This window comes from Girardinichthys multiradiatus, chromosome X (assembly GCF_021462225.1).
Source record: "Girardinichthys multiradiatus isolate DD_20200921_A chromosome X, DD_fGirMul_XY1, whole genome shotgun sequence".
In the NCBI taxonomy this organism is placed as follows: domain Eukaryota; kingdom Metazoa; phylum Chordata; class Actinopteri; order Cyprinodontiformes; family Goodeidae; genus Girardinichthys; species Girardinichthys multiradiatus.
The window spans coordinates 16,038,283-16,060,259 of NC_061817.1; the positions used below are offsets into that span (position 1 = coordinate 16,038,283).

General features: G+C 37.3%; 1 protein-coding gene across 1 annotated transcript in view; it reads left to right on the forward strand.

Annotated features, from left to right (window-relative positions):
• The first annotated feature begins 9,456 nt into the window (after positions 1-9,456).
• The window catches only part of LOC124862447 (parvalbumin-7-like), an 89,896-nt gene continuing 77,375 nt past the window's right edge, over positions 9,457-21,977 (forward strand). Inside the window, exon 1 of the mRNA XM_047356356.1 lies at positions 9,457-9,703. The gene's annotated coding sequence lies outside the window, so the exon portion shown is untranslated. The remainder of the gene's footprint in view (positions 9,704-21,977) is intronic.

Genomic DNA, 21,977 nt, shown 5'->3' on the forward strand with positions numbered 1-21,977 from the left:
CTAACATGACTATACTTGTGGGGTCAACAGATATCTCAACATCAAGAAGTTTGAACTTTGCTCACATTCTATAAAGATATTAAGACGGCCAAATCTTTCTTACTTACAGCATATGTTGGAATTTATGCATTTTACTATAGAAACTTCTGCGTGCAAGAAAAAAGGCATAAAACCAAAATAAAAAGAGAAAAATGATTTCTTATGATAGATGCCTGCCTTCAAAGACAGTTAGGTGAAACTTTTCTTCACAAATGCAACTCATACCTGGAAACACACATTTAATCACAGTTAAGACCCATCCTCGTTAGGGTCTGATCAAGTTGAGGAAAGATTTGGTTGATGATTAAGATCTCTATTTTCCTTTTTAAACTTATTTTCAGTTTAGATTTCAGTTCAAGATCTATGATGTTGCCTTTACAGTGTCTTCAGGTCAATGCAGAGCCTAATTGATTAGCATTATTTCTCCTTTCCTTAGAGAACACCTAAAATTTTAATTGGAAATAAATAATATACTTGTTCACATAACTCTTAAACAAAACAGGCTAAGTTAAATCTTAATGTTCATTATAATCCCATTATTGTAAATGGATGTTATACAAGACAGAGATGCTTCTCTTATGTGGTGTGACTCTTTCTAGCCAGCCCGCAGCGCTGAGTCAAATCATTCAGCTTCTCACACTTTTGGTTCTTTTATCAGTGGTGTCAAACTTTTAATTACTGGACAGTCACTCTCATAACAAGCTCACATTATTCACACATACACCCTCTAACAACAGATACCGTAAAACGAGATATGAATGCTTACACACTCTTTATAAGTGAAAACAAAAAGCCTTCATATATTAGTTTTTAAATGGGTTTTAATAAAACCTTTATTGAGATTGCAACAGCGATTTAAGCAATCTTTGCAGAAATCCAAATTCCTCAAAATAAAATTAGGAACTGCAATGTGACTACTGGAAGTTATTCAGATCTGCTTTCACAGATGTATTCATGTTTTCTAGAAAACTGGCGCAGTCTTTCAGGGCCAGTGTCTCGCACGGCACCGTTTTCACTCTTGTCAATGCGTCACATTTCAGTAGCAGCTTACTCTGTGCTCTACTAATGTCACTGTTAAGGTTTTTTAGTTTTGAAAGAGTTTTCTGGTTATCTAACACAGGCTCGAGGATATTTTTGGCACAATTTAGCAAGACAGTTTCAGCTAGTGAAAAAGGGTAAAACTAGATCTTTTATTTTACAAGGAGAACAAGATGAAAATGCAAAGCTAAAATAATGTTTTGAAAATATGTAAATATAAGCACATGCTGTGATACATATAAAGCTATATGTGTTAAAACAATGCAGTTTTTCTTAATTTCGGTGGAGCGTGATTAGGTCTTCAACCCAAAAAAAGGTTTAAAATATCTAATATTGCTACAACAAAAAAAGATCTGGCTGAAAAAAGTAAACCATGACATAGATTACAAAACAAGAAATATTCAAATTAGAAGGCATAATTTTTATTATTTTTTACTGTATACTCTAGAAGAGTGTATTTTTGTACACCCTTCATTCCAGTACACATGCACTATATAAGTCAGGGCTACATGGAAAGCAACAGATTTACTTTACAAGCACGACATAACCTAATGCTCCACATAACTGGCATCATTTCTGTAAGTTTAGAATCACATAAAATATGGTTTTAGATACAACAACATACATGGCTTGATAAGTAACAGTGAGATAGCAGCTTTAGATTAAAAATAAAACAGTATATGCAACAACTTCATAATGTCTAAAAAGATGTTCACTGACTAACAGATGAATAAGGACAGCAAAATTCTTACTCTCTTTATAACTCTGTTTAAATGTCACAAGTCCATGCTGACTTTATAACCAGTTCTTTGGTCAAAGTGTGAATGTTGAATGTAGGTTGCACTAACTGCTTAGCAATTAAAAGGCCAATGTTATCTTACCTGAACAAAGTGATTTTCTAGTTTGAAATTAAGACATTTTACGAGCATAGTGTTTCTTATTTGATCCTGTGGAAGAGGTTCAGTAAAGTCCTAGTGAAGTTGTGGTGAAGTTAAAAATGGCGGTCTGTGAAGAATGGTGAGAATTGTGCTAGACTCTTCTTGTGTCTGGATCACAATGTTTCACTAAATGCTGTCCCAAAAGAATAACTTGGCATCTGGGTGAAAGAAAGTCTTTACTTCTACTCAGTTAATGGCCTTAATGCTTGATATTTTTATTAATTAAAAGTTTTCATGGTATGTTTTTTTGTCTATTTTCAATGCCTTTCACTAGAGTGTTCATTCTCTCCTTTAAATTGCAAGTTTTTAAAATAAATTTTAGACTTCTTTTATTCCTATCTTATTTTTTGTCTTCCTATTGTTTTAAGAGATAGTTGTTGCTTGGTTTGCTTCACTTTGCTGTACGGCACTTTTGCCCAACTTGCATGGTTTTAAATAGGCTTTGTTAACGTTGACGTTCACATAAGAAATAGAATTTCAAGAATCTCATTGGGCATGAACATCATTACAACAAAGATGGCAACTAAAGTTACAGTTTTAAAATGTGAAGGACAATAAGAATGTATAGCAAATCAAAACTTTATGCAATAATATCATTAGCTCTCAAAAAATATCAAAATTAAAATCACTCCAGTGTTCACTAAGATGATCAGCATTGCAGCTTGATTTGCGTCTTATCTAAATGTTCAGCTGACTCTTTACTGGTTTTCTTTTTTAGCCCTGCCATTTCCTGTCAGCAAATATGTTTCACACCTCTGTATGAAAGAAGTTGATAAGTGAAGACACAGCCTGACCAATTCCTCAATTCTTCTCTCTACTTGTTTGTTTTCGATTCTTGTTTGTTTTTCCAAAATGAAGCCATTTAGTGAAAGAAAGCAGATGTAACACATGTTATTGAATGCCACATTTATAAGTGACTAAAAGCTAATTTATATACTGTATAAGCAACCCAGTTTTGTAGATTGTGGTCACTGTAGCACAAAACAATCAACTAGTCTAACTGTTCATGCAGAACAGTGGGTTTGAGTGCTTCACAATGTAGTTTAGTGGAAGTCCAGGCTTGCTGGAAACACTGGAACAGCTACTTTCTGAAGAGGGTTCAGAAAGTAAAAAAGTAACTGGTTCTCAGAATTAATGAGGAACTCAAAATCTCATGACTTCATGCTCTTAAGCAATGTGTGACTGAGAAAATGCCAAATGTAAAAGTTGATATATTACCATAGAGCTTAAGATTTAGCTCACATGAATGTAATACCAGTCTATTTGCAATTCTGATAGCAGATTTGAGTTTTGTCTATTTTTTATGGTGTGTAAAATGTGTCCCAAACATGGGTCAGTAAATCCAGCCATAAAACAATTTTTGAAATTTACTTTAAGAGGCCTTATTTTTCTATCCGTTGTTTTTAGTGCACATTAAAATAATTAAACTGCACACTAATTTTGTCTAAGACGTTTGAAGCGTTATTCTGCTATTCTAAGGCTCAACTGCGCTCCCTAGTGGTTATCAATCACAACTGCTGTACTTCCTAACATTTTGCCAAACAGCTGATTGGCACAGATTGAAAAGATTCTCTCATGGCGATCTTAAAGAAACAGATCTAAAACCAGTCATACCACAAATATCCAGTAATGCTGATATGGACACAATGCATTAGATTCAGTCTACAAAGAACTCCCGTTCCCAGGATCATTTGTTTAAATAAACATTCACTAATCTCATCTGTCTCTTGTTGTTCTCTGCATGTGGGTCAGGTCGGCAGTTAACATTATGACAAAAGCAGCTTACAAAAACCTATATTTTCAACAAAATTTTCCCTTGTTTGGAGGGTGTGAAAGTAAATGTAAGGTGGCAGTGTCAGGATTGGGTTTGATGCATAGATAAATTTATTAGCAAAAAATGATATACAATTAGAACCAGATATTAACACAAATGCTTTAAAAACAAACATTACATCTAAACACCACATTTTGGGTTGGTTAAATTAAACAAATGATTTATGCACTTATTATGCGCTTGAATTTTCAGCCCATTCCTCCTGACACAACTGGTGTATCTAAGTTAGGTTTAAAGGTCACCTTTTTCACACACGTCTTTTCTTCTTTGTCTCCTTTTTGAGATCAAGGCTTTTCCATAGTAACTCCAAATCACTGACTTTTTTTTTTTTTTTTCTCAAGGTGCTCTGTTATCAATTTGTGGTAGGCTTGTCCATTTGGAAGACCTGTTTGTGCCTAAGGTTTAAATGACTGGCTGATGTCTTCAGATGTTGCTTCAATATTTCTATGTAATATTCTTTTCTTATGCCATCTAGAACATATAATCATAGAGCTGTTTTGCAAAAATAGTTTTGGTTTGGCTATGAACTATTAAGTGCCAATGGCAGTTATTAATATTGTGAATCAGAAGCTTCGAAAGCTATGGCATCACCAACTATATCATCTGATTGAGTTACAAAAAATATCAATCATTATTTTCACGTATGTCAAACAGGACTGATTTTGTAAACCAAAATGACCTAAAATAGTAAAGTTCTACTCTCATTTAATATTGGCCAGTGAAGAAAATGTGTTGTTTTATACAAATTGTATACAAATTGGTTTCAGCTGTATATATAGTATTGCTTTTTGGCATAAAATTAAAGTAATTATAGTGTGTTATACTTTACGTTTTGGGTTTAGATATTTGTGGTACAATGAAATTGTGGAATTTTTACTCCAGATTTTAGAAATATTGTGCATATTGGTCATCATGTTCAAATTTTAGCAATTTGTCAGCTTTTAATGAAGTAGATAATTTTTTTGCCTGTTTAGATCCCTGTTTAATCATTTCTGTGTTCAGTCAGCTGTACTGTTTTCTGTTCATTGTTCTCACCTGTTTCCAATAACACTGATCACCTCTTCGGCAATTAGAAGCTGGTTAGTTTTCTGTGTCAGCTCTTTATGCTCGCCTGTCCTCCTGTTTCCTGCCTTATGACTAGCAAGATTACACCAGTCTGCTCCTGCTACTGCTTGATGCACAGTCTGCATGTGCAAAATAAAATAATCAGTCAGGCTGATGAGAAGGTAACTTGAGTTAATTGGATCAATGGCTGGTGTGTTTGTGTGTGTGGGGTATGACAGACTGTCAATATGTGGACTTTTTATGAGTATTTTTTATGAGTATTTAAACCATAAAAGCACATTAAAAGGATTGTAAGCAGAGGGAGATGTTGTAGAACAGCTATTCTCTTTCTTTATCTCTCTTATCTCCTAAACACAAAAACACAGTTGCACGTTCTCTTGGGTCAAAGCCAAGAATATTCCGCAACCATTTCTATAACTGATGCACAGTTAAAAGGAAAGCAAAAGTTGACATTTTCTGCAGCATGTCTTAACAGCAATTTACTCAACAACTGAAAATATGTTAGAATTAAAAAATACAAAAGAAAACTTTTATGCAATGACAGTCTGGAATCTAGCTAAGTATACAGGAATTCTCCTTAAAATAATGTCCATAATTTAAACTTATGACTTTCATCTAAATAAACAGTTTAATCAGTTTTAGAATTAAATATTACAATTGATTTCAAATAAGTTACATTTTATTGGCCCTTGCGATGCTTGTTTACCCTATGCCTTTCCTTGGATGTTGCAGCTTCATGGTCAGAGCAAACTCAGGAGCTTATAAAGCAAAATCCTTTACCTGCCATTGTCCATCTATCTCCCAAAATGTCCATACCCAGACTAAACGCTTTTTGTAATACCGCCTCAGAAGGATAAAGCACATTCCTGGGAAAATGAACACATAATAGAAAAAATGTGGGCACAAATATTTTTTATCTGCATGTATGATTTACTGTGAAAACGGACTGCCACCATCCGTAATGTATTTAAGCAACTGAATACAGATATTCCTCTAGAGGAGACGAGAACCTCTGCCGAGCAGCAGGTTTCACTTAACTGAAGTGTCCTTGAGTAAATAAATAGTCACCTTGGCAAAACTGAATTCTCACTAGCTAAAGAGTATTAAAGCTGACCGAAGTCTCTGCTTCAGAATACAAAAAAGAAAATCACATTGCATTTTTATTCTCTACAAGCCTTTAATGGCTGTTGTATCATATTAGAATGAATGAGAGTTAATTGGAAATCTGCACCTTTGTCAAATCAGTTCCAGAAGTGTAAATAAACAACATTCACAGAGATTACCATGTCTGCAATGAAACACCAACAGAGGTTGACTAATGCATTACAACATGAGCCATCTGGTCTCTAATTTGAACTGAGTTAAATAGTCAGTTATTAAGAAAAAGTTATGAAACCTTAAAGAACACAATAGGTACAAAACTAAAACCCTTAATTAAAATTAGGGTTTAACACCCACCTTTGAGATGTTTGGTAACCACTTTGGCAATTGATTATTTCAATTCTTTTTCTATATTCTACCAATAATCAACTGTAGGGAAATATTGATTTCCAAAAAATACCTCCTAGCAGGAGGTCATCCTTGTTTCTTTTGATTTGCTCAGGGATCACAGTCACTCATAGTTTGTAAAAGTCAAATGACGCAATGGAGATCAGAAACTCCATCAATAGAAATAAGGTTTCATGTAAAGCATTCTGAAAGTAACATGCATTTAAATAAAACTATAGGTGAGCGTTTTTAAAATAATTCTTCTCATTTAAATACTCGCCAAGAATGGCTTAATTGACCCAAAGTCCACAACAACAATCGCAAGGAGTTCATATGTAAAAAAGTTAATACCGGCCATATAGAGGAAAATATGAAACCTTCTACTGCTGGACGTTTTATACTGGCTGAAGTTGTGACATTTGTGAATGAACTGAGTCTATTGACTGTCTCTTTAATACAAACGATGGTAACTTTTCTTTTGTTGTTTTGTTTGCTGTGTTGAACACGTGAGGTCCTCTTTTCCTACTCCACTCATTGAGACAGAGAACAGGCAAAAGGGAAGACGCGTAGGATAGTATACTTATGTGGTATTTTGTATACAAATATTGCATTATGTCATCTGAATGGTCCACACTACCTTTACTGTAGGGCCTACCATACAGCCGTCTAAGAGAGTAGCTAATATTTGTTTGAGCCGGATTGTTTGAACAGCTTCTTGAAAGGAACTGATCTTCAAGATCTTTTTATAAAGTCCTAGGGCCTTTCTCTATCACAAGCCATGCATTCATTTGTACCTGTCAGAAAGGGTGTATTTGCCTTAACAGCTGATGACACTGTGAGTTAAAAATATAATAACCACTTAAAGTTTGCTTTGATGTATTTTCATTTTATTGGGTCTGTCATTTTTCAAAAGACTTAGCTGGCTCAAACAGGAATCAGAGCTAGAATAAATGTAAAGACAGTGTAAGTCAAACTATTCATCCATTCAAACTACTAATACACAAATGAAATTATAGGCTATTTATTCCGGTAATTTGTAAATTAATAAAAACACACTGATATGTCATGTTTTACCATGAATTAGTGCAGGACCCAAATGCAAGGAGGAGGCAGGCAGGTGAAAATAAACAGTTTTACATAAAAACGAAATCCACAAACTTACAAAAACTAAAGTCCAGAGGGGATTCCCAAATGATACATAACAAGGAGGTTGAATAGAAACTGGGTGCAGCTGTGAAGGAAGCAAGTAACTAGGGTAGAACTGAGGACATGGGACAAATGGCTGATAGGGCACAATTGAAACAGGGGAGCAGAATCAAAATAAAGCAAAACATAAAACCAAAGTCAAAAGATCATGACATGTACATGGGTATGAGATAGTTTTAAAGAGATAAATCAACTCTGGGTGAATTTGCCACTTCACCAATTCATACCCCTGTTTTGTACACACATGTAGCCATTTTGTCCCACTCTACTTACATTTCATGCCCTGACGTATCCGATGTTTTTCAAAGCTTCCGCAGTCTGAACGGTCACATCGCATTTCATCCAACCTTAAGTCATTGTCCCGGCTCCAACTACACATCCAGACAGACTTCTCTACAGAAGTAGCAGTCACTGCACCACTAAAGGCTATTGTTAACAGCTGTGTCTCTTTCATCACCTTTCTTTGTCTTTTTATGATGTGGTCATAATATTGTTGGCTCCCATTGCTCAACAACTTAATAATAACACAGCGACGCCAACATTCGTTATTACTTCCTTAAACAACATTCTTCATCTGCACAAGAGGGTTGCTTTGGTCCGTGGACTGAAGTCTGATGGAGATCACATTTAATTAGTAGTTTCAACAATCACGCAAGAAAATTGGTTTTAAGCTTAGATTGGAATTGAGTATCAAGACCTGCAGTGTGAATGCAGCCAAAACCACAAAAAAGCAGGTGATAATAAACAAGGTAACTTTTACAAAAATAAATTATAGAGCTGCACAAACTACAAACAAGACAAGACATAAAAATGGAGCTAAAGAAAGTCATAAGCCACAAAGTTAAAAGTATGATAACTAATTCTAAAAAAGACACAGCCAAATATAAACTTAAACTAAGCTGGCACTAGACACAAAGCGACTACTGAGACCTACAATCACCAGTGTTTTAGTCCAGGGGTCTTTCTGTTGGAATTGTGTTTGCTCAGAGGCCAGGAGTTTTCTAATCTATGACCCACAGCTGTGAAGTGCTTTTAGGCTGCTGTTGTGTGAGACACACCCTCCATTTAACCTTTTTTTCAATCTCCTTTGTCCTATAACCCCCAGTCCACTGTCCTTTATCCCTGAGCTGAAGGCTAAACTGCTCATCTTCCTCTTCTTTCCCATGTCATGTCCAACGACATAAACCTTCAGCACAAACTCCTTTTTTTCCTGAAGATGCTGTCTTCTCTGGTTTCCATATGTCACTCACATTTCACAAAGATCTGTGCTCTTCCTTTTCCTCACCCTGTTTTCCCCTTTTCTCGTAGAGCAGCCGCGGCTCCGCCAAGTTATTGCTCCAAAGTTAATTGCAGAATCTGGTCTGCGCCGCACCAACTCAAGATTGGATTACGCTGTGATTTAATGGATGGAAGGACATGTTCTGCGCTCTAGAATTGATTGTCTCAAGTGACTGCCAGCATCTGATGGCTTGACATGAGTTGTAACAGCCCGTTAAAGGTTACAGTTGTAATAAAGGAGTGCTCAGCTGGAACCAAACATTTACTTTTCCATGAATTACACTGTGATTATACTTCTTTCAAGGCTTTCTGAAAAACTCTCCACCGCAATGCCTTTTTGCTGCTCCTCTTTAATTTTAATCTGCCTCTTTTTTTCATTGAACCTCATGCATGTTGTAGTGTGCATTCTTTCATTCTCTCTTATCTTCTTCTTATTCCTTCCCTTATGTCATCAGTTCAGTTCCCCATCCCACAATCCACTGGAATCCCTCCTATCCCAACCCAGTGTTCTCTCTCTCCTTTTCTTTATCTCTTCATCTCCTCTCCTACCTCTCTCTTTCTCCCCTTCATCTCACCTCCAGCAAGCCGGAGCACCCCTCCTCCTCCTCTTGGATCGTTCTAGTTCACTTTGTTTCTCTCTCTCTTTTCCTCCCTCTTACTCTCTCTCTGCACCCTCTTGTCTCTCCTCCTCACCCTTTCTATCTCTTTCTTCCTGCCCTTCATTCCTCTTCAGCTGCCAGAAGCTCGCAGGCTCGGAGCCCCTCATCCAACCACTGATAAATCAGAAGCACCCTGGACAAAGACCTTGTCACAGAAGGTAAGTGTCTCTGGGTGTATTTGTGGTGGTTGTTCACTATACCAGCGCTGGCACCTGCTTTATGGCACAGGTGTGAAGATGATGGGATGTCTGTAGTAGAGGAGAAAAGTGGAGAACATGAACAAGAGAGATCATGATAGTAATGATGTGTGAAGAGGAAAGTGAGGGAAAACCTTTTGATAAAGGCAGCTTCAATGCAGCATTGGCCCAAAAAAACCCCAGCAGAATCAAAAAAGACACGGACGATCAGTGGTAGCACAAAGAAGACAGAATGGATGAAGAGCTGGAAAAGATGAGAATGAGCTGGAAACCAGTAAAGAAACATTTTAAAAGAAAGAAAAAAAATCACAAAATTGGTTGCTGATGTTTTTCTACATGCTACAAATGCATCAGAGCCCGCCCCCTCCTCCTCCTCCTCTCCCGTAAGCATCCCATTCACAAACAGGACCAGCAACCAGGCTGTGGTAATTGGTTTCCTGAGCGCTGTGTTTGTGTGTGCATGCATGTGTGTGTGCATGCATGTGTGTGTGCATGAGAAAGACAGAGAGGAAGATATGAAAGGGGGGCAAAAGACATAAGAAAGGGCACTACAGGTGAAGCTTGGGAGAGAACGGCTGAATGAAGCTGCAGCTGGCGCTCTGGTACATTAACATTATCTATAACACTGCTGTCCATATGGCACAGTGCTGCAGTGATGGCGAGGGATGTCCTTTATGGATTTGTGGGGTCGACGCGTGGCAGACTATTACAGCACACTGACAGAGAGATATAAACACATATAACTGGTGCTTTAAAAACTTCAAAGATTTAAACTCTTAGAAAAAATATTTCTTTTTGCATCATTCATTCCACTCAGCGAGGCTCACCAGTCTGCTCATTTAGCTGGCCACCTAAAAGTAATATTGGTTTTAGTAGTAGAACCAGAGGCTGCTGTGGATGTGTTAGACTTAATGTGCTGGTGGGTGATGAAGAAACTGAAAAGGAGGTGAAGGTTGAGTAGAAGGAATACAAATTTGAAGGGTGTGAAGTGTTTACATATAGACCCCTTTACTCCTGTGCTCCTCAATAAAATCCTGTTTGAACAATGGCCTTCAGTCGTCAGAAGTAATTTCATTTCAGTAAAAATACAACAGCTCTATGAATCCAAACATAAGTGAACAAACGGCATCCTGAAGACCAAGGAACAGAAATAATATCCCGAGCTTTGAAAACCTGACAGAGATTGAACACACTGTTCAATCCATCATCCAAACATGAAAAGAGCATGGCACAACTTCAAACTTTCCCAGTTATGGCTGTCCACCGAAACTGATCAGGGAAGATTATTCAGAGGAGCAGCCAAGAGGCACACAATAGCTCTGGAGGAGCTGCAAAGATTCACAGCTAAGGGAGCAACATTTGTTAAAAAGACATATTTTAGTTGGCCTTTATGGAAGAGTGAGAAGTAGAAAGTCATTGTTGAAATAAATCTATTGGACGTCCTGTGTGGTGTTTACCAGAAACCATTTCCCCTCGGGGATCAGTAAAGTATCTTTGAATTGAATTGAATTGAATTGAATGTAGAGGTCACCAAAAAACATCTGAAAGAAGGTGCTCAGTTCAGATGGAAAATTGAACCTTTTGGCCTACATGCTACACACTCTTTGTGGTGGTAAACCTACAGTGCGCTTCACCAACATACCATCCCTATGGTGAAAAATGGTGGTGGCAGCACTATCTAATGGGGATGTACGCTGGTTAGACCTGGTGTCAAGATAAATGGTACTAAATACAGAGCAATGCTGGAAGTAAACCTATTTGAGGCTAAAATGACAACAGCCCTAAATATCCAGCCAGAGCTACAGTCAAATGGCTCAGATTGAAGCAAATTCATTTGTTAAACTGGACCAGACAAAATCCAGGCTTAAATCCAAGTGAGAATCTGTGGTAAGACTTGAACAGTGAATCATCAATTCAATCTGAATGAACCTGTGGTACTGAATGAGTACCACTGAGTGAGCCTCTGCAATGAATGGGACAAACACTTTAGTCTCTAGATATGCAAAGGATAGAGACATAGCCCAAAAGACATGGAGCTGTACTTGGAGCAAAAGGTGGTTCTACAAAATATTTTCTCATTGGGCTAAAAACATGCACTGTTAGGTAAAATATGGTGATGTTTGACTGTTCAGTATGACAAAAATGGGAAGGTTCAATGAAGCAGTCAACTCATAACCAGAAGTTAATTTCTGCAGGTACGGCACCTAAAAAATCTATTTTCCAGATTCCTTAATCCCCTTGAACTAATGCAATACATTTTTCTTAAACAAGGGGACACTCAGTATATTTTACAGTCTATTCCATTTTTCTTCTACCTCTTATGGTTTCTCCTCTCCTCTCATCCCATCACACATATTTATAAACTCAATCACCACTTTTCTATTAACCAAAAACGTTGAGCTTGATACATGGTTAAATGTTTCCACCCTATTTCTTGGGAATTTGTTGATTTCACGAGGATGAAGCTCGGTGAAGTGTGAAATACCCAGGTGTGAAACAACTCTCCTGTGGGAGGAGACCTTGCAATTTAGCTGCTGGGTGTGACTGAGAAAATCAAGGTCAAGGAGGCAGACTCAATAGTTATGCATGTCTATGTGTTTAAAAGGTTTTGGTTAAACCTGGTATTAACATACATTGAAGGTAATCTGTCTATGACCTCTTATAATAAAATATTACCTTCCCCTCTCTGTGTCCAAATATAAATAAATGTAACCAACATCCAATTTAGTTTTTATTTTATCTTTTTAAATCACAAAATCTTGCCTTGCTTTATATTTCAAATCCAAACGCTGCACCTTGAAAAATCTGTAAATATCCTGAAGTTAAAACCAGGTTGTATATAACCCACTGATTCCAGTCCCCCCCCCCAGGCCATGATTTAACACACACACTAATACTCTCTTACCTTGGAGCACTTTTATTTTTAGGTGTGCACACAGACAACGTCTGCAAACAATCTAGTTAGCTTGCATTAGCTTTCATAACCACATTAGACACAGAAATGTGCCAAGGTTTTGGGGGTTTGTTGTGCAGATGGATGGCAAATCGATTAGGTAGATGATCCTCCAGTGTGACCCAGGTGAATATTGTGATTTAAATGTTAATCTTAACTAACCTTTATAAACAAGTTTTATCACTTGCAAACGCTGTGCTGGTCCACAAGGCATCTATATGTTAAGTGTTTTTTCTTTGGGATCTCCTAAAGCCCATCACAAATTAACCAGTACCTGGCCAAGTACTACATCAGTGTGTGGTTATATAAGTGAAGTATGATCATCAGAAACTGCAGTGTCAGAAGCACTGATGTTTATAATGGAGCACATCTGTCTCCCACTTTACACCTACATGCAAACTTGACTCTAGATTCCTTGATGGTTCTGAGTGGTAACTTGGTTGGGTCAGGTTTAAGCTCATAGTACCATGGTTGTTATAGAAATCACGGAGAAGGAGATGTTTCTTGACAGGCAAGAAAGAGGGGAGTTGTTTTAGACTTAGATTTGTTAAAACATAAATGGTCATGAATAACGTTTTAAAGACTAATGCTGCTGCCACACTTTACTCATAAATGTTTCAGATAATTAAAAATTTTTTATCATCAAAGATAACATGAAAATACAAAATGCAGTTTTTAAATAAATTCTTTTGAAAAGGAAAAATCTATCCAATTATAATTACAATCATAATCACAATCATGGCCCTATCATCAATTAATTGTGATTAACCAAATTTGTATGGTTCAGTTTCAGAAGACACACTCAGGCCTGATTGCTGCCAGAGCTGGAAAATCAAAAAATTACTTGTCTGACATGAAGCAGGCCAAAAGATCGCAAAAAGCATGTCATTCCCTGATTTAGTTTGAGAATCAATGAAAATGAAACTCACCGACATCTAGTCTGGAAAGTCTTACAAAGCAATTTCCAGGGCTTTGGGACTCCAGCGAAGCATTGAGGCAGTCCTTATTCACAAATGAAGAAAGCATCAAACACTGGTGAAATTTTCCAGAAATGGCCAGCCAACAAATATTACTATAAGACTGCCAAAACGTCTGTGTTCAATATTCAACAATAACAAAGAGATTGGGAAAATGGTATCCATTTAAGACTTCTAAGGGCAGAATAACTACTGATCCGACATGACCCAAAAGTCATCTTGATTCTCAAGACTTTTGGGAAAATATTCTGTGGACTAAAGACATAAAAACAAAACTTTTTGGAAGGTGTGTGTCCTGTTACATTTGATGTAAAACTAACACTGAATTGCAGAAAAATACTAACAAACACTTCCCGATCGCCTGACTATCGTGGGCTAAATGTTAATCTAAGATTGCCACCAGGTGGTCAGGTAGCTGAATTATTTAGAAGATAAGTCCAGCTACCTCACTGTAGCAACCACTGCAAGCATTCAGATCAGGTTCAATGCTTAGGTGAATGAATTCTTTATCAGTGCAGAAAAAGCATCTGCTTAACTTAGCATAAGACTGTAATCTGGTCAATGCTATTACGTTTGGTTGACATTACAGTGTATAGTATATACAATATATATAATTGTGTAGCAATTGCTTATTGTGCGGCAGTATATATAGCATCATGGATTGTCGTGCTCATGCCACAGAATTTACAGAAAAACTTGGGGCTTGGCTGGAGATTAACTTATGATTAACTAAACATTTATATTAAAGACTCTTTTAAGACCAAGGAGACCCAACTAGATAAAACTTTATCACTTGAAAATATATGTGTAAATGTGACTTTATCTCCACGCATGATGTTTAACATCCTTGTATTGTATAAGCCACCATCTAGTTGCCCACAAACCTTTTTTCAAAATTTAGAAAAACAAATCAAAACTTTTAAATACAATAGTGAAGTGATCTGTTACGGGAATTTCAATGTTAACTGGTTGGATAAATCCAATAGGAAACACCTTAAAGAATTAACATCAAAATATGATTTTCATCATTTTATAAAGGGACCCACTCGTCTAACAAAAACATCAAAGACAGCAATAGATTTAGTTTTTTCCAATAAAACTGAAAGAATTTCAAAAATATACAATCTGGTGTGTGGCCTATCAGATCATAACATGATATTGATTTCCAGAAAACTCTCAAAAAAGCAGGTAACTGGATATAAAAATGATCAACAGGTAACAAAGTTAACAATTCCCCACAAGGACCTCATCATTTTTGAGAACAAGTTAACAAACATTAAGTGGGATGAAGTAGTAAAACATAGTCAAACGTATGACTGTTGCAATATATTTACTTCTATAATGAGTAATGTTTTAGATAAGTTTTTAAAACAATGTACAAAGAACTCGGACAACCAACGATCTAAACTTCAAAATAAATGGAGAACTAATTGAATAGGTAGAACAAGAAAAATATTTAGTAGTAATATTAGATCCTCAATTAAATTTCAAAAGTCACATTAAAAGCATTGTAAGAACAATGAAGGCGAGTATGAACTGTTTCAAAATGATCAGGAGCTGTCTGACATTAGAATGTGCTCATGTCTTTTTGAATACAATGATCCTGTCACATCTGTCCTACTGCACTGCTGTTTGGTCTCAGACCAGTCAAACAACCTTAAAGTGAATCGAAAGGCTATATAATCAGACTTTAAAGACTTTTGATAAAAAGCCCATTCGATTTCATCACGGTCACATCTTACGTAAATATAAAATCTTAAATTTTGTGAATTTTGTTAATCTTAGCTATATAAAGTTGATTTTTAAATGTTTGATTAGACTTGCACCTGAGCCACTTTGTAAATTTGTTAACAGACTGGACACCTCCAGGTCAATGAAAGCTGCTACAAGTGGAAACTGTAAAGTTCCATTTTGTAAAACATCTTTTGCGAAACATTTCTTTTCTGTTAAAGGAACCAACCTATGGAATGGTCTTCCTGTTAATATTAAGACTTTGACTAGCCTGTCCACTTTCAAAAAACAAGCAAAATCCTGTCTCACACAGCAGCAGCAGTGTGGCCATGTCATATGAAATGCATAACTGTATATATGAGGCGTACATTTATTTGATCTTGAGTGGATGTGTTAATTTTATTACAGTGATTTTAATAGTACTAACTGGTTTCTGGACATTTCTGATTGCATTCATTGCCACTGTTTTTACTTTTTATTTATTTTAACTGTTAAAAGCCCTTCAAGGGACAGGTGCTGCAAATTAGCTATGGCTATAAGCACTATGATACAGGCATCAGATTATTTTGCATATAATGATCTATGTTTATTGTATCTGTCCCTACCAAATAAATAATAAACCCAATTTCTAAAGTGTACAGAGGTGATGTTTGGGCATTATTTACTTAAGGCTACGTGTCTTCATGTGCCACGAAATACAAGGGAGATCCACAGTGGTCTGAATCACTCTGGTTTTAAATCCATGCATCACTACAAGGCTGTAGACAAACTGAGAGATACAACCAAATCTAAAGCTAGTGCAGCTCTAATTACCTATCTAGGTTTAACCAAAGTTTTTATTTGTTCTCTCATGAATCAGGGAAACATTAACCTTTAAAGCAATTTTAAGATAGATGTTGGCTTTTAAATTAACAGAGGGTCAGTGTTGGTCGTAAAAGAGTAAAATGTGTCATTATTGCATCCAAAGAACTGTCCTACTTGTAAAAAGATCACATGGAACTCCAGCCAGTGCCAGGTGTGAGCTGTGCTAATGGGAGCTACTAAAAGGTCAAAGTAAAAGAGTGTGGACTGGTGTTTGTGAAGATGTTTTTCCCCTTTAACACCTGAGAATGCTTGGAGAATGTCGGGGCAATTCGACCTGAATTTATTTTACAGTTAATGCTCCAAAAGACTAAAGACAAAACTCCACTTGTGACTACAGAAAATCTGTAGAGTTTTCTGCAAAAAAGAGTGTTTTTGCTAGTGCAGCGAAGTTAAATGCTCATTTTAGGACAAAGGTAAGAAAAAGTCAAAAGAAAGATATGGTGTCAATCCAGGGCCTAAGTGAAGATTAAAAGTGGAGAAGTCCTGAAGAAAAATTCCTTATGATGTGGTTCTTGCTATGACTCATTTAATCATCTATTACACTTTTCCAATTTTCACTTTTAAGAAATTTTGACAATAGTGTGTAATTTTTCTTCCAATTCACTATTATGCACCTTTTCGTGTTGGTCTACTGCACAAAATCCCTATAAAATGCATTTAAGTTTGTGGTTGTAACACTACTGTCGTGAGGTGACATCTTTGGACTTTTTTGTGGTTTTATGTTTTGACTTTAGTTTGGTTTTGTAGTCATGGTTGTTTGTTTATTTCCTGCCTCCTAGTGTTTGTTGTTTTATCTCCTAGTTCCTTTAGTGGTTTCTTTTCTATTACTTGTTATGGTTTTCTTATGATTAGGACTATTTTTATGTTTGTTTTTCTAGTTTCCTTGTTTTCCTTGTAGTTTCTAGTTTAGTTTCCCATGTATTATATCTGTGTTTATTTATGTTTTGGTATTTGTTCCCTGCGCTCTTTGTTTACTAGTTTATTTTCTCTGTTGCTCCTCGTCCTGGTTCCCTTTCTGTGGTTTAGGTTTTGTTTTTTTACAGTCAGGGTTTCTTTATGTGTTCTTTGTTAATTATTAGGTTTTGGTGTTTCTTGTATTCCCTCTAGTTTCTCAGTTTACTTTAGTTAATGATTATTCTAGGTTCTTATGTCTCTTTTGGTTTATTATCTCCATCTATAGTTTTTCTTAGTTCTGTTTCCCTGAGTCTTGTTATTTATAGTTTTGTTTTTGTAGTCACATTCCTTTGGTTATGTTATTGTCTAGCTTCCCTCATGTTTTCCCCTCTGGATTTATGTTATGGTTTAGCTCTCGTGTTTCGTTTTGTTTCTAGCCTTGTCACCTTGGCAACTATTCACATTCCCTCAGTTCTCTACAGCCTGGTCCACACCCAAATTCCATCTCCCCTGATTTCCTATCTCTCATTCTCATTGGTCCATACTCCACTTCCTTCTGTTCATAAGCTCTCTGTTCTTGTTTGTTCCTCGCTGGTTCCTTCCGTTCGAATCCCCGTTCATATCTCTGTTCACCTACCTTCGTCTATGTACTTTGCCTACTATGTTCCTGCAGTATCAACTTTGCAAGTTTTTGGATTTCTTGTATCTGCAGTGATTTTGCTACATTCCTGCTACATTTGGAAAACCTTTTTGAACTTATCTTTGAATAAAAGAAGAAGACTCCTTTAAACATGCAGCTGCTGAGCTCTTGTCTGTGCTTTGGTCACTCTAAACTTCAGAACCCGACAACTACAAACAGTTTCCATGTATAAATATTTATTCACTGTAAGAGATTCCTTTCCATGATTTTGTTGTACTTGCTGATGGTGGTCAGAGGGCCCGGTGGCACCGAATATATAGCAGCCTTACATCTGTCAGTGTGCTCCAGGGCAGCTGTTGCTACAATGTACCCTACTATGAATGTGTGAATGGGTGGTTGACTGATTGTAGTGTAAAGTACATTGGAGTCCTTGGACTTGGCAAAGAGCTATACAAATGCAGTGCATGTCATTTGCTACCTGAAACAACATTTTATATGGTACCATATATGTGTAACTTTTATTTGTTTAGCTTAGGAATTGAAGCTTGATGCCATGATTTAGCTGTATTCATCTTCTCATCAAATTTAGATCATCTTTCTTGACACTGGTGAAAAATACATCCCCACAGCATCATGCTACTACCTCCATGTTTCGTTCGTTCGTCGTCTTCCGCTTATCCAGGACCGGGTCGCGGGGGCAGCAGACTCAGCAGAGACGCCCAGACGTCCCTCTCTCCAGACACCTCCTCCAGTTCCTCCAGGGGGAGCCCAAGGCGTTCCCAGGCCAGCCGAGAGACATAGTCCCTCCAGCGTGTCCTGGGCCGTCCCCTGGGCCTCCTCCCGGTGGGACGTGCCTGGAACACCTCCCGAGGAAGGCGTCCAGGAGGCATCCGGTATAGATGCCCGAGCCACCTCAACTGGCTCCTCTCGATGTGGAGGAGCAGCGGCTCTACTCCGAGCCCCTCCCGGATGGCCGAGCTCCTCACCCTATCTCTAAGGGAGTGCCCGGCCACCCTACGGAGGAAGCTCATTTCAGCCGCTTGTATCCGGGATCTCGTTCTTTCGGTCATGACCCAAAGTTCATGGCCATAGGTGAGGGTAGGAACGTAGACCGACCAGTAAATTGAGAGCTTTGCTTTTCGGCTCAGCTCTCTCTTCACCACAATGGACCGGCACAGCGCCCCCATTACTGTGGCAGCTGCACCGATCCGTCTGTCGATCTCCCGCTCCATTCTTCCCTCACTCGTGAACAAGACCCCGAGATACTTAAACTCCTCCACTTGAGGCAGGAACTCCCCTCCAACCTGAAGAGGACAAGCCACCCTTTTCCGGTCGAGTACCATGGCCTCGGACTTGGAGGAGCTGATCCTCATCCCAGCCGCTTCACACTCGGCTGCGAACCGCCACAGCGCATGCTGTAGGTCTTGGCTAGAGGGGGCCAGCAGGACCACGTCATCCGCAAAAAGAAGAGACGAAATCCACTTTCGTGGACCTCCATGTTTCACTTTGCATAAAAGTATGTGGTTGTAACGTGATACATTGGAAAAAGTTTATGGTCTATGTATGTATTTGTACTGCAGATTAAATAATATGCAATGAAAGGAACACTACTGATGGTGTCATACATATGTATGTTTATTCCTGGACGCGAGAGAATTTGTGCACCCTTTCATCAAACATTTTGACAGGTGGGCGGGACTTCCGGTGAGGGCGGGACTTCCGGTGGGGGCCATGTGGGCGCCATGTGGTTGCCATGTGGGCAGGAGGTCACGTGGTCAAGCTGGGGGGGTGTCCAAGGGGGGCGTAACAGTGGATGTTGATTGGTTGTCGTCATTAGGGGCGATACCTTAAATGAGTCAATTAAAACACAGGGGTGTGTTTAAGGGTGTTACGGGGAAGGCCTTAAATGAGCCAATTAAAACACACAGGGGTGTGTTTAAGGGTGTTATTAATAATCTGTATGTTTTTTCAGGCGTTAATACATCTAAAAAACAAAAATAAATAAAAGACATGCATCCTTTTATATTTTAAAGGTATAATCAACTTAATGTTGACCTATCACATGAAATCCTAATAAAGGAACTGTGTAACCTGACAGAATTGTAAGTTAATTTTGCTTTACAGCAGGACCTATTTGTTGAATATATGAGCCAGTCTAAATCCGTTCAAAATAGAAAAGACCTAAAAAGTAAATAAAAAAATTGTGCTTCACTACATCGATGGAACGAGAAAAACCTTCAGCTTCTGCGTCAACATACTGGAAAAGCAGCTGAAATAGGTAAGACGAATATGAGATTAACAGAAAAAAAAAGAACATCAGTATACTGTTTCCAAGTTACAAATTGACTCTAGCAATGATGTGTTTGTTTTTGAATCATGAGAGACTCCATTTTAGGAAAAAGGAATGATAATTTTAGTTACCTGTAGCTTTTCTAAAACATTTACTTTTTCATCTTAGAGTTACAGGGTTACAGTTATTCTATATCCAACTGTTAGGGGCGATGTCAGGAAGGGGCAGTTACGTCTGTTTCTTAGATAACATATCACCTTTGAACTCAAGAAGGGTTTTGGTCTTAAAAACATAGTCTTTGCAGTTGAGATAACACTGTCATGTTCTGGTATAAATACTGTGTGTAAATGTTGGGGCTCTGTTTCATTGGCTAACCTCAGTGTCAGGGTCTTCAAATGCTGAATGTCTTTGAACCATAACACTTGTTACATTGAAAAATACCAGTACTGACAAGAAAAAATGTCGGTAAATATTTCAGGAAACCCGGAAATTGTGGCTTCTTCTTCTGATAATTCACAAAAGCACAATGACATCTTTAAACGTAAGTAAGTAAGTAAGTATTCATTTTTAAGAAATCATTAAATGCATGTGAATGTTCTCAAATTTTGTTTATATATATTGTTTATATATATATATATATATATATATATATATATATATTTGTTTCTTTGTCATAGAACCCACCGCTGATGACCTTGATGATTTCATCTTGACACAATCAGATTATGGTAAGTAAATGTTAAATGCAATAAAAAAAAAAAAAATATATATATATATATATATATATTATAGTTAACCCTTGACAATGTTTCAATTTATAGATTTGATGAGAGAGGTAAACCCGAATGATCAAGTTGGAGGGTTCAGCGGCTGGAATCGACACTCTAAATTAAGAAGGCGAATTATTTCCAAACAAGAAAAACTCGCAACAACTGAACTTTCTTTTAACACAGAAATTAAAACTGATTCTTTGAATACCCCCCCCGTCAATTATCATCATTTCCCCTGAAGACACACCGGATAAGTTACCGGCACCACCAGAAAGTAAGTCCTAAGAACTATCTATTTTTTCTTTGAGAGTGAATGTATTTTAAACCTCAGATAAAAAACTGTTTACAGATTCGACTGAGAGCTCTGTGGAAGACATAGTTGTCGAGCAGGAGCAAGGTAAGGAAATAAAAATTTAATAAAAACAATATATAAATATATATATATATATATATATGTATTTTAAGCATAGTTCAATAAAATGTCATATAAACCTGTTTACAGATACATCCAAAGATGCCACATTGAATCCGCCCACCAGAAGGTCGCTTTTCAAAGATCAAGACAGCTTTCAGCAGAGAGGCACCGTTTCAGTTCAACAAGAAGTGAAATCTGGAGGTTTTACCGCAAAGAATCGGAGTAAGATAAAAAAAAAAAAAAAACTTGTGTATTTTAAAAACTATTTTTCGTTTTATTTATGAACGCTGTGCTGCACAGCGTAAGATAACTTTTATTGTCTTCTGTTTTTACAGAATATTTAACCCCGGCCAAAAGACAGCGACTCTCTGCGCTACAAAGCTGAGCAACACTAGTGAGTGGATTAATGAACGGTACGTTTTAATTCATACATACATACTGAATTAATTTGAATTGCTTTATTTTTTCAGCTTTAATGTGATTATTTCAATATATATATATATATTTATTATGTATTTATTTATTTTTTGTTCATTCTCCTTACAGAGGTAACGTTGATGGTAGGACAGATTGGCTACAGAAACGGACAGCGCAGGAAGACAGTCTCTACAGCCTCACGGGATCTTCGTAATAAGGCCTCATCGTTAACGCTTCTGGCAGCATGTCAGATTCTGTTAAAGAAGCATTTTGGTGACATCAAG